This window comes from Emydura macquarii, unplaced genomic scaffold, assembly GCF_026122565.2.
Source record: "Emydura macquarii macquarii isolate MOO-44397 ecotype Brisbane River unplaced genomic scaffold, CSIRO-AGI_Emac_v2 contig_2897, whole genome shotgun sequence".
Lineage (NCBI taxonomy): Eukaryota > Metazoa > Chordata > Testudines > Chelidae > Emydura > Emydura macquarii.
The window spans coordinates 59,921,427-59,934,476 of NW_027133034.1; positions in this window are offsets into that span (position 1 = coordinate 59,921,427).

Here is a 13,050-nt window from a genome sequence, read left to right on the forward strand (position 1 = left end):
TGTAAACCATAAACTCTTGTGAATCAATAAGGAAAGATAAATTTAACAATCAGTGCTGACCAAAACCATAGGCTAAACTTGAAGTCACTACTACTTATTCAGATAAAACTCTAAGCAATATCTAGGGGAGTTTTGTCTGACTGAGGAATGAACAAGAAGGTCAGGCGTTGGTCCTATATTTTTATTTTTGTAATATCAGCAGCTGTATCCTGGATTTTGTCTAATGATTTCTGGTGCTGACAGATTAATGTATTGTTTTAGTTAGCATCATCAAATAAAAATGGCTTGCTCCTGCACACTGCTGAGCATTCTAACCAAATCTAACACTTCTAAGCATGCATTTAACTTTAAGGAATGTGAGTCATCCCCTTGACTTTTTTGGGACTACTCATGCTTAAAGTTAAGTACATACTTAGATGTTTTGCTGGATACAAATACAGTGTTAATCACATGGCAGGATCAAGTCCAGAGGTAGTTAGTGAAATCAGCATAAATCATCCAGGCTGTTAAATCTATTTGTAATAATTCAATGGGAAGAAACTACCCCCCCCCCTTTTTTTTTTTTTAAAAAAGTGTTTTATATGATTTACCAAATGGAAGCCCTAGAACAGAGTTTCTCAACCTGTGGTATACATATCCCTGGGGCTAAGCGAGATACAGCCAGGAGATATGTGGCAAAAACGCAGTGAAGGAAGGCAGGCAGCAGCCACCGACTTCTGGGGAAGCCAGGTGGCAGCCGCCGGCTTCTTGCCTAGTCTCACCTCCTCGCTGGGAGGTAGACGGCAGCTGCCCCAGTCCTGGGAAGCTGGGCAGCAGCTGCCAGCTTCTTGGGACGCCACGAGGCAGCCGCCAGCTTGGGCATCAGCTGCTGGCTTTTTAGGAAGCCAGGCAGCAGCCACCTGCGTCCCACCCGGTCCCAGCTCCCAGGTGGGAGCTCAGCAGCAGCCTCCTGCACCCTGCGAGCTGGGATCGCAGCTGGGTGGCTGCCACCCATGCCCTGGCTCTGAGCCAAGAGACAGCCTCCCATGCCCTGGCTTAAAGATGGGCAGCAGCTGCCTGCCACCTGCCCCCATCCCCGGGTCCCAGCCTGTGCAGAAGCCTCCTCCGCCCCAGCTCAGAGCAGGTGCCCACCTCCCGGGCTGGCAGCCAGGTGGCAGCCACCTGCAACTTGCCCAGGTGGTAGCTCCCCTCCCTGGCTCAAAGCCCAGTGCCCAGAAAGCCAGGTGGAGAGCCCAGTGGCTTGCCCAGTCCTGAGCCAGGATCTACCCACAGGCTTACTAGCTAGAGCAGTGAAATTGACAACTATGACAGCCCTAGATTTTACCAGTATAAAAGTCTTAAGAGTGGCCCACACTGTGATTTGCTCCAGGCCCGCACCCCCTAGGGATGGCCATGGGGAGTGCTGCTATCCATTCTGGTGGGCCGTTAGTGCCTGCTCATACCTCACAAGTTCCCGCCTGTGTGAGAACACCTGACATCAGACTATAGTGATTGGCTGGCATTGACCTTTGCTCCTATATAGAGGACAGAAAAGAGGAAGAAGGGGAGAAACAGCAGGGGGTTTTGTGATCTGTCATAGCCACACAGCATTCCAGAACTCTCCTGCTTTACAAGAAATACAGTCATCCAGCGGTAAAGGGGAAAAACTATTGTATTTCTCAGAGTGGAAACTTGAGTGTTGGGGTACTTATGAAAATTTTCAGAAGTTAGGGGGTACTTGCTACTTAAAAGGTTGAGAAACACTGCCCTAGAATGTATCCGACTGAAGCACATTTAGAAACAAATACACTCAACAGTATAATTAAACAGAAAATGTAGAGGAAAAGTATCAATTGAAATCAGCATCAGAAATATGGTTTTAGGTCCACAGTGGACACTTTACCATTTAGGCCACAGCTATGCAGCAATGTGTGGGAATCCACTCAAATGGGCAGACACCGCCACCCATCCTGAAATTGTCCTAGCTGCATGGTGGACAGTCAGGCTGGAGCCGTTTTGGCCCAGTTGCTATTCCTGCAATGTGGGGGAAGAGGGTGACCTTGAAGGGGAAGGCCCACACCCCTTCTCTCTACTACCCCAGTGATGTCCTGGCTGGAAAGAAGGGGGTGACTGGGCCATAGCCATGCCAGTATGGCTGCTGCTTCCCTCTCCCAATGGTGCCCTTTAAAGGGGCAGATCCCATCCCCTAAAGTTGGCCCTACTAGGCAAAAATCAGTGTCTGCTTGACAATTTTTATCCTAAGTAGTGATGAGAAGTCGATGAAAAGTTAAACCAAGGAGCAAAAGCAGGCCCCAAGTGTCTCACAAAAATGTACGGTAGAGCCAGGAATAGAAATCAAGTCTCCCATGCCAAGGTGTGGTTTAAAACAGTTTTAGTTGAGTAGTCTTGATGGGGCCAAATAATGATTTTTAAAAAGCAAAGGACACTGCCCAGCATACTGTGGGTGTTGTGGGGGTGTGTGTGTGTGTGTGTGTTGTACTTGTGGTTACATGCTTTTGAATCATGGTTGTGGAGCTTTCCCAAATTAATGGTGGGTCCCCTTTCCTTTTGAATAATAAATTCTCTTTTCTTATACACAGACTCTGTGCTTGTAATTGGGGAAATACTACCTCATAGAGGCTCCCAGCAGTGGTGCTTAGTTTTCCCAGATTACTGGGTGGGGGCTTGAGCTCGCTTGGTTTCATATTGTTGAGGAACCCCTGGATATTGAACCCAGCACTTGTTGCTGCTATGGCAGAAGGGTTACACATAGATTGAAGTAATGCACTCCCAAACTTGGCATCAGACCTAGCTTCCATGTCAAAGGCATAACGTTTCACAGAAGTCAATGGATTGATCCATATTGCTGTTTTCCAGATCTCAGATACTGGCATGTTCCTGAAGCAAGTTGAAGAGTCTACCTGTGCCCTGGTGGAGAGTGCCTTTGATATTGAGAGGAAGATGCTTGCCTGCTGATATGGATTATACGATGCATCACCACATCCTGGAGATATTCTGTAATGAGATGGCTTAGTGTTTCAAAGAGCTCAGTATAGCCACACAGATGAGAAGACAGTCTGTCCCATCTAGATAATAGAGCCAGGCTCTGGAAATGTCCAAAGTATGTAGCTTCTTCTCTCCTGACGTCAAATGTGACTTTGGGAAGACGACTGATAGGTTAATCGGCTAAATGAGATGAAAGTCTGAGACCACCTTAGAAATGAATTTAGGATGACGTCTCAGAGCCACCCTGTTCCAGTGAAAGGATGTAGAAGGAGATTTGGCCATGGGGCTTGGAGTTCACGGACCCTCCACATTGAGGTGATGGTAACTGGAAAGCTCATATTAAGAGCAAGGCAACATATTGAACAATCCAATAGCACCCTGAATGGAGGATCCATGAGTTTCAAGACAATGATGTCACAATCCCATGTAGGAGTAGAGTCTCTAACAACTTGGTAAGTATGTAGGAGGTCCTTGAGGAATATTGGTACTGTTAGATGTGAGAATACAGAGAATGGCTATACTGAAGCATGACAAGCAGATATGGCCACAAGGTTGATGTTCAGAAAATTAAACTTTAGTCCAGGGTGTTTCAAGTGCAGTATGCAGTCAAGGATCTTTGCCTGGGTTCAGATTACCTTGATTTGTCCATATGGAGAACTGCTTCTATTTGGAGGAGTACATCTTCCTAGTAGATGGTTTCCTGCTCTGTATGAAGATTTCTTGCATCTGTCAGGAACTGTCCCTGGCAGTAGAGCTCAACCAGCCAACATCCAAGCCATCAGGTCAACAGCTGTGGGTCTAGGTACAATAGCCGACTGTGGTTTTGCGCCATCATGCGTGAGCTGTGCACTAGGTGGTAGGCTAAATGGACAATTTGCAATATGCTTTGGCAAACTATTATTAATGTGGCTTTGTGATAGGGTGTACTGGGCCCTTTGAGACCCCTGCTGGAGTCCTTGTGGTCCTACCACACCCACCCCACAAAAGAGCAGTGAAAGTGGATCCTCCAGGCCTGCCTAGGAGGACTACAGAGAAGCAGCTAATTGGAGCACAGCAGGCTCAGGAGCTACAGGGCCTGTACAGGTCAGTTGCTGGCTAGGACCAGAAGGGTGAAGGCAGATTAAAAGGGCATGAAATTCCACAAGTAAGAGACTCAGGAGAAGGGATAGAACTGTGAAGCTCTCCAGACAAGAGGCCTTGGAGAGAAAGAGAACACTGACTAAAAAGGGGACAGACTGTTACCAGCTCTCCAGGTGAAGAGGCCTGAGAGAAGACCTAAGAAATCAGGACAGAGATTGAGAAACTCTCCAGGCAAGGTCTGGGAGAGACCCTACACAAACAAAGGACAGGGCAGCCAAGAAGATGATGAGACAGAGTGGAAAATAGCCCAGGGAATGCAGCAGCAGCAACTATTAAAAAAAGCAGCAAGTGGCTGCTGTTTGAAGGGTCCCTGGGTTGGGACCCAGAATAGTAAAAAGCCTGAGAAATGGGCTAGAATTTAAAGAGGACACCAGAGAGTCGCTGTGGAGGACAAAGTCTCCAGGGAGAAACCCCTGGGAGCACCCTGCTTTATAGCAAGGCAGGCACAGATTTAGAGCTAACCCAGGAGGGTCTGAGAACTGAGCCCAGACACAGAGCTAAAAACATCAACAAGGGCACAAGGACAGGCCCTGTTGGACCTTTCACCCAGGAAAGAGTTCCTTCATGCATTTAGACTATGTGTGACTTAGCAGGAAGGCTGAGCCACTGAGGACACACCTGACGAGGTGAACAGCCAACAGGGAGTGCCAGGAGCACTCTCCTATTCATCTGATACTTGGACAGGAACTACAGACCTCAACCACAATTGTAAGGCTGACAGATAAAGCCTGACAAGCAACATCATGTGCTTGTGTGCCATGTGACTTAGTAGCCTCAGGCATGTATGCACCACTGCTGTTAAATTTGACTTTAGGACTTCTGTCATTGACTAGAGACTCCAGAACCTATCCTCTCAGATAAGCTCTCATTGACTGAGATTTGATCATGGCTCCTATAAACTGTCTTATATTGCTGATGGTGCAAGAGGCGATTTCCCATAGTTCACAGGAGTCTTATCTGGGAGAAGAGGGAGTTGAGTTCCCACTTAGCACCAGCCCAAAAGTAGGTCACTTCCCCCTCTCAGATTCTGGGGCAAATGTTCTTACCACCTTTGAACAAAGAACCCTCTCACCTGAGATCAGTGGACACCACCACAGAAAGGCCTTCTGGCTCTCCCTTACAGCCACTTTCACATCAGCAATGGCATTGGACTAGCCAATACCAAGCAAGCCAGACACAGCCTCATGGCATGCCACTGTGGCCCTACTCGGCTTACTAGGGTCTACTATCACTGACTCTAGCCAATCCCTCACAGCACTTGAGGAAAAGATCACTCTTCCTCCATCGGCATCTCTAGCCAGACCACCAATACTAGACAGGGAAGACTAGATGCTAGGACTGGAAGACGGGATGGAGCTGTGGATATTTTAAACAAACAGGGCAGCTATCTACTTTAAACAATCAAACAGAAAAATAGTTCATTGTACATAGGTAAACACACTCTGTACAATATTTTCATTGGTACTGCAACCAAACAAAAAGGACAAAAATAAGTCTATTTCTTCAGTTTCAGCAAGCTTCAGTCATCTTTCCAGGAAGAAAAACTATGAATAAACAACCACACCGTCCCCTCTGACTAACGTGCACATCCTCCACTTTGCTGATGGTAGGAAAAGTAAGAGTAAACAACATCACTTAAAGTTCACAGCTATAAATAAGGATTAGATTAGATATTTAAATCGGTTTTTGCTTACTCAATTGAAAAGGGAGGAAACAAAAACAATAGTGCAAGGAAATGCCAATTTATGATGTATTTTTCTTAGCTAGTACTTTCTCCAGCAGATCAGAGGCAGTTTTGGGACTGTATTCTACGGTCTATTTTATAGCATGTTTGATACAGGAAGGAGAGATTACTTATCTGTACAGTAATGTGAGATTGAGATGCTTTGTCCCTATGGGTGCTCCACCATATGATGTGCATGTGCCTATGCACTTTTGATTCGAGATTTTAAATAGTGTGTGTAGTTCAATGCCAGCACACTATACAATCTTGCGCTCTGTTGTGAGGGCAGATAGGGAAGAATGGACCTGCCGCTATGCCAGTTCTCTCTCAACCACTAAACCAACGACTCCATAGCAGAATGAATGGAGGGCAGGAGGTGGAACACCCATAAAGTCAAAACATCTTTAATTCAAGTTACTGTACACGTAAGTAACTTTTGAGTTATTGTCCCTCTGGGTACTCCACCATAAGAGACTCCCAAGCAGTATCTCAATCTGGAGGCAGGTGCTGAGAAGGTGGATAGAAGACATTTTGGAAGACTGTTTTGTGTCCATCCTGGAATCAGGCAGAATAGCATAATGCTAGGAGAATGTGTGAACTGAGGACTAAGTTGCCACCCTGCAGATGTCCAAGAAAGGAATTTCTCTAAGAAAGGCTATGGAGATCAACGGATCCCTGGTGGACTTGGCAGTTACTCTAGGAGGGGGATGCACCTCAGTAGCATCACAGATGGCTAGAATACAACCATAAACCCATTTTGACAGTTTAAGTAGAGACTGGCTGTGCCCTAATCCTTTTGGCAAAGGATACAAAGTCCAGGGGAAGTTCTGAAAGTCTGTCCTGTCAAGATAGAAGGGAAGCACCCTTCCAACATCTACAGTATGGAGGCTAACTTCCCCCTTTAAGATGGGAGGTTTGGGGAAAAAACTGGCAAATGAATGGCTTGATTAATATGGAACTCTAATGAGACCCCTGAGAGAGAAAAACAAGGATATAAAGTAATCTTGTCACAGTAAAAGGTAGTGTAAAGCGATTGGCCATGAGCACCCCTAGTTCCCCTAACCTCCTAGCTGCTGCTGCTGCTGGTTACCAGGAATGAAGTCTTAAAGAGGTGAAAGAGCAAACAGCTACCCAACAGTTCAGATGTCATTCCTTAAGGCATTTATGACCATGTTAAGATCACAGAATGGGATGGGGCTCTTGACATGAGGAAATAGATTAAATAAGCCTCTAAGGAACCTGGTTGCGGTAGGGTGGGTGAACACTAAAAATCCTTCAACAGGCAAGTGGAAGATCATAGTAACTAAGTGTACAGTGACCGAACTCATCGACAGTTCTTGTGTCTTTATGTATAAAACTTAATCCAGGATCTTTAAAAAGGGAAGAGTCTGAAGAGGATATGGACTGGCATGAGCACCAAATGGGGAAGCGTTTCCACTTTTGCAGGTTTCCACTTTTTTTCAAGCAGCTGGCTTTCTACAGAGGACAGATTGAACTGTCAGGATGTACACTGTAAATCTGTTAAATGTTAAAAGCCCCATCCTTGTTGTAATATAAAAAGGTATCATGCAGGGTGCAAAAACAGCAGAGAGCTGTGTGCACTGAATTAGAGGACTGGGTGCACCATACTGAAGGGCCATGTGCACTGTACTGAAACGCAGTGCACGAAACTTAGCGTGCAATATGCAGACCTTTAATGTGGAGTGCAGAGGCACGGGAAAAATGGAGTCACCTTATTGGATGATCCTGGAAATATTTAAGACTTTGGTGAGCCTGAGCAAAGGACGGTCCTTCATGGTGGCAGCAATGCAGCAGAACGTGAGAAGATGATCCTTATAAAGACAGTTTTGGTTCCTGTTGTTCCTGTTCCTTCATGTTCCTGAGATCCTGTTCCTAACCTGATCCTTGATCTGACTCTCAGTTGATCCTATTCCATTTTGGGGATGGTGATGTATTGATTTTTCCTTTCACTTGTTCACTACCCCTGGGTTTTGTTTATATGGTATTGGGGCCTGGGCTTTAAACCTTTTTGGTAAACCACCAAGCTGTTATTAATAAAACTTCCATTTGTTTATACACTTGCATACTCTTCTTAGTCTGATTAACACATTTCTCCTCCCTGGTGATTAGATACAGGCTAGGGAAAGAATCTGTGGGGGGAAAAGGGGTCTTTGATAAAGATTATTTTCTTGGAACTGACATAGGCACTTTTGCCTTGCGCAACAAGGAAAGCAGCCCAACTCCATGCCCAAGAACCATCGAGGAGCCAGTCCTTGAGATTCAGTGATGAGAGACTGGGGTGGGATATGGCACCTAAATACTGTGCCAGGAAATCCACTCTGAGTAGGAGAAGCAGAGATGCCTCCATGGAGAGATGAAATAAGTTTCGGTACCACAACATGAGGATGCTATCAGGTTAGCCACTGCTTGTTCTTACTTCAGCTTGATCAGTGTCTTGAGGATCAGTGGTGCTGAAGGTTAGGCATAGAGAAGGGTGTGGGGTCAAGAGACTAAGTCCGTCTCCCAGGGAATTGCAACTGAATCTCCCTGAAAGCAAAAGCATTGATACTTCATGTTGTTCGGTGTTTCAAAAAGATCTACGCATAGAAGTTGAGTTCTCACTTGCGGTCCTGGTGGAAGTGTCTGCCAAGGCGTTTGCCAGTGTTCCACAGTAGGCACATTGTGGAGATCTATGTTTTCGGAGACGCATAAGGACTGGGATTTTGTTCCCCCTTGCTGATTTATATAATACAGTGCCAACCTGTTATCTAACATTATTCTAACTGAGCAACCTGCTAAGTCATGGAGGAAGAGTTAGCATGCATAGTGAACTGCTCTCTGTTTCAGGATGTTGATGTGCAGAGAGACCTCATGAGGAGATCATTTGCCTTGGGCTGTGAATTCCTGGAGATGGGCTCCCTAGCTTAGGAGAGACATCCATTGTAATCATCTTTGTTGGGTGCAGATCCAGGAAGGGAACTCCTGTGCAGACACTGGGGGGAACCTTACACCAGTTGAAGAAATGGACTACCTCCAGTGGTATGGTGATATATGTTTGGAAAGGTTGTGTTTGTTGGGGGTATATGCTGTTTTAAGACATGACTGGAGGCATTGCAAATGCAATCTAACACGGGGTGTGGCAAATGTATTGGCTGACATGTGACCTGAGAGCTGTAGACAAGCCTGTGCTACTGTTTGAGGTCTTTCCTGTATGGTGGTGATGAGACCATAGTGGAAAACCAGTGGAAAAGTTCAGCACACAGATAGGCCCTGGCAATTAAGGAATTTAAGGTGGCGCCAGTGAAATCTATTCACTGAACTGATGTCAGGGTTGACTTTTCCAGGTTGACGCACAGACCCAGGGACTGAAATAAGGCAAAGGCCTTGATGGTCATCAACTGGACCTCTAGACCAGAGTGACCCATGAGGATCCAGATATCCAGGTAGGGAAAGACAGTTATGCCCCTTTGCCACAGGTGAGCTGCTACAAAAGAGGATCTTCATGAAGATCCTTGGGACAGTGGAGAGTGTCAGGTAGGATATGATACCAGTGCCAACAATTGCTCTGCAGCCCTTCCTGCACTGGAATGTGAAAATACAAATCCTGGAGGTCAAGGGCAACAAACCAGTCCCCTGGGTTTGAGGAGGATGGGACTATGGTTTCTACAGTCAACATCCTGAAATGTTGTGAGAGAATATAGATGTTCAAGATCCTGAGATTTAGATCAGCCTCCAACTGCAGTTTCTTTTGAGGATCAGGAAAATATTTGGAATAGAACCCTCTTCCAACAAACTCTGAGGGAACTAGCTTACAGTCCTGTCTCCTGCTTCAAGAGATCCTTATGAGAGAGGTCCCTAATGAGGGACAGGGAGGGATAAAGTGGAACTGAACAGAATATCCCATGGAAACCACATCTTAAATCCACCTGTGATGAAGACCCAAGCAGGTAGAAAGTGGGGGAGTTGGTCTCCAAGGGGCAGATAGGGTCATAAAGAGTGAATTTCTGCAGCGTAAGATGTGGAAAGGGGAGTTTGTGATCCTCAACCAAAGTCGTCAAAATGGCTGTTTAGAGGAAGGCAAAAGCTGGGAGCCTGCCATAGAAGATGGCCCTTTCTTTTGTGGTCTGTACCTCTTTCTAGGGTACTCCCTGGGTCTGGGATAATTCTGGAATGGTCAAGAACCCTGATCTGTTTGTGATTTACTGAAATGTCTCTGTATTGCAGTTGTGTGTGTACACCCACACACACCCAAGTAACCAGTGTCACCCTAGAGTTCCTAAGGGAGTGGAGCGAGGCATCAGTGCCTCAACTGCAGAGTTTAGGTCCTTGAAATAGGCTGTATTCTGATCTCCCTCCAAAGGGCCAGAAGATTGGAGTTACAACTTGAAACTGTTCACTTTGCTCATGGCAGATATTCAATAAAATGAGCAAAGTTAGCATAACTGTTAAAATCATACTTTGCCATCAAGGCGTGATAGTTCTCATCTCAAAACTGGAAAGCAGATGACAAATAGCCAGAGGTGATACTGGAGCTCAGAGCCAGAGATGGTACCACAGAAAGAGCTGAGGACCAATCCAAGCACTCCAGATGGCTGCGAGAGATAGCAGTACTGGGGATCTGAGGCGGTCTCTGCTCTTGGAAGAGTCACAGTTCCTTATCTCTGCTGTCGGTATCACAGAAGGAACCTCTCGGAGATGTTTACTAGAAGACTTCTCAGAATGGAAGGTCATCTTCGGTGGTATTGGCGCTTGGGAATTGGAGGTCCTCAGGAGCCTCAGCAGCACCCATAACAGGATATGAGATCTCCTGGGGTCCAGTTCTAATAGATGACTTCAGATTCCAGAAGGAGGGAAATGAGGTTTATTCTTCTTTGAAAGCTTTGTTTCTGAAGCAGCCTGTAGAACTGTGGAAATCACCAGTACAGCCTGAGTCTGATATACCTGTGGTAATTCAGACCCCACAGGCCTCAAGGAGCACTCTATCAGGAGAAGCTTCAATCAATCTTCCCTCAGCTTGCTGGATCTGCTTTTAAATCCCGTGCAGATCTTGCACTTAGAGTCAGAGTCTAATGTGTGAGTCAAGATGAGTGAAGCAACTAGAGTGCTCTTTGCTAAGAGGAAAAGACCTATTGCAACTCTGACAGGGTTTGAAATCTGGGTCTTTGGCATAACCCAGCAGGAAGTGCCACAGACAAAAGCAGAAAGAAAAAACAACCCTGGCAGACAAGAAGTTCCGGGGGTAGGAGGGGAGAAGGAACCTCCCCCAAAAATACACACTTGTGCTGAAATAAAACAAAACAAAATAAAAACTAATAATAATTAAAAATTAAAAAGCCCAAAGCTTCAAAGTAGTAATAGACACAGCTGTTGCTCCATCTCAAACAGCTGAGAAGGAACTGGAGTGACAGCAGGTCTGCTCTTCCCTGGAGAATGAGGTTGTATAGCATGCAGGAGTGGACCCTGCTAATTTAAATCTCTGATCAAGAGGGCACAAGCATGCACACATCCTACGGTGGCATAGCCATAGTGACAATAATCTGAAGAGCCACCAGGAAAGCCTGCCCGGACCCAGGCTTAAGTTAGAAGAACCCCAGAGTTATTTTTACATGCAGCTATTCCCCCAAAGAACTACTCCAGCATCTGGAAAAAGCTGCAAAACAGCAGTGCTCTGGCCATAATATATCGATATCCCCCTGCCATACGCCCAGGCACAGGACATTGTACTCCATCTAAGGATTGCCTTGCTGCTTGGAGAATTCTCTGGTGACCCGACGTAGAGGTTGTCAGCCCCTCTGCACTGCCACAACAGTATCACGGGGCCATAATACAACAGAATCAGGCTGCCTGTTTCACTTCAATGTTTTTCCCACCAAATCAAGATAAATTAGTTTTGAGACAAGGTGGGGGAGGTGATATATTTTATTGGACCAGCTTCTGTTGGTGAGAGAAAAGCTTTCAAGTTTACATACAGCTCTTCTTCAGGTCACTTCTAAGACCTGAAGAAGAGCTCTGTGTCACTCAAAAGCTTGTCTTCGCTCACCAAACATAAGTTGGCCCAATAAAAAAGATATTACCTCACCCACCTTGTCTCTCAATATCCTGGGACCCACATGGCTACAATTCCATTTAATTTACCTTTGGTATTTATATGCCCCCCATTACTGTTGAATCCAAGCTCTTCACAATCTTTCATGTATGTATCCTCACAACACCCTGTGCAGTAGGAAAATACTATTATTTCCATCTGAGGGGAAGACAAACCAAGGGCTAGATCTTTAAAGATATTTAGGTGCCCAAAGATGAAGAAAGGTGCTTTTGAAAATCCTTATCAGCATCTTTATAAATACCTTTCAAATATGGCCCCAGGTGACTTGCCCATGGTCAGTGTCTGTGACAGAGCAGAGAACTGAATATCAGTCTCCCACACCCCAGGCTAATTACTCCATCTTTTGCCTCCACTAACATTTTCACTTCTGTTCAATGAAAAGAACAAAAACCTACCTATATTCAAGAAGTACTACATAACAATGTAGCTCTGAAGATTGTTTTATGGGTCATATTATAAATCTTAGTGACACTTGGCACAACCTCTTTGCATTCATCTGTGCTTGGAAACAAGCGCACACTCAGCTATTAAAATGAATTTGGACGTATTTGCCTAAACTTAGAAGTTAATTAGAAAGTTACAGGAAATGAAGCTGGGGCTCAGTGTTAGAATGCCATTCGTATTCAGTGGCCTTTACATTCTTGGAAGTCTGCCCACATTCTGTAGATAGCTGGTTTTGTTTTACTGCTACGTAATACCTACTGCAAATTATAAGACAGAAAGTAATATCTGGTGCTGTAAATAAAAATGCAGAAAATTCATTTTAAGAAATGTAGCTACTAGGCTAAATGTAAGTAATACATTCTGGGGAAAGCCAAATCTACGGCAATAGAGTAACTACTAGGTAAAAACATGGCCCAGGTGCCAGAACTGGTTGTATCTGATAATTCTTATTGTATGTCTACACTTCAAACTGTGGATGTAATTCCCAACTCGAGGCAACATAACTGTGCTAACAGGCTAAAAATGAGAGTGTAGCGGTGGCATTTTAAGCAGGGGGGAGTACCTACCTGCCCGAGACGCTAGTCTTGTATCCGGGACGGCTAGCTCCTCCCACTGCTTGCAACACCACACCTAGACTATTTTTGGCATGCGA